Here is an 895-nt window from a genome sequence, read left to right on the forward strand (position 1 = left end):
TGCAGCCTGCTTGCGGCTAGACTGGCAGTGCAGGGACACACAATATATTTATGAAAGTCATCACCAATCATGGAGGCAGAAGCAACACTGCATAAAAAGACCGACACTTTCAAAACCAGCTTTGGGGTTTGGGGGTGTAAGACAAGTAACAGCGCTGAAAAATTAATCAAGTCCAAATTTGGAAAGTAAAGTCAAATGCCCTGGAATTTCCTTGCAGCCTCTGGCATAACTCCACCCACTCTCTCTCTGGCAAGATGAAGGCACTTGATTCCGTACATTCAATAATGCTGAATTTGTCAGAGTAGATTGTTAGTGGCCATGGTGCAGCTATTATTCTGCAATTTAATTCCGCAACACAATGGAACATTCAGGCAAGGATCGCTTCCTTCCTACCTCCACACTGGCCAGTCACACTTGCACCACTGCATGCTGGTTATTACATCCTATGGAAGGTCATATGCATCTCCCATATGTACACTGAATCAGTGCATTCTTCTCCAGGGCTCCAAAAGTAACATACTGACAAGCACACGTAACCTGTAGGAGCAGTCCTGGGGCGGTGCTGGGCTCTGGATGCACAAATGTAAAAGGAAAGTAGGTTGGCACCCCTCTTTATAAGTATGGAAAAGGTTTAGGGGCTCATATAATAAGGCACTGCCACTTACTGTGTGGCTTCTAACCATTTTATGTTTTATATTAACTGTTTTAATGCTGTCTTTTAAAATTGTATTTTGCATTATGTGGTTTTATTGTTTTTATTATGTGTTGTATGTCACCCAGAGGATATTAATATTGTTAGATGACTAATAAATATAGGAATAAATACATAAATAAATAAACATGGATGCCCCATTGCAGCTAATGGCCAGTGTGCTGAGGTACATGCTTGAATAGC

The 895-nt window shown here is 41.5% G+C and overlaps 1 pseudogene; it reads left to right on the top strand.

Moving 5' to 3' along the window:
• Positions 1 to 581: 581 nt before the first annotated feature.
• LOC114598235 (U6atac minor spliceosomal RNA) lies at positions 582 to 688 on the top strand (annotated as a pseudogene).
• The last annotated feature ends 207 nt before the right edge of the window (positions 689 to 895 follow it).

This window comes from Podarcis muralis, chromosome 6, assembly GCF_964188315.1.
Source record: "Podarcis muralis chromosome 6, rPodMur119.hap1.1, whole genome shotgun sequence".
NCBI classification, from domain to species: Eukaryota; Metazoa; Chordata; class Lepidosauria; order Squamata; family Lacertidae; genus Podarcis; species Podarcis muralis.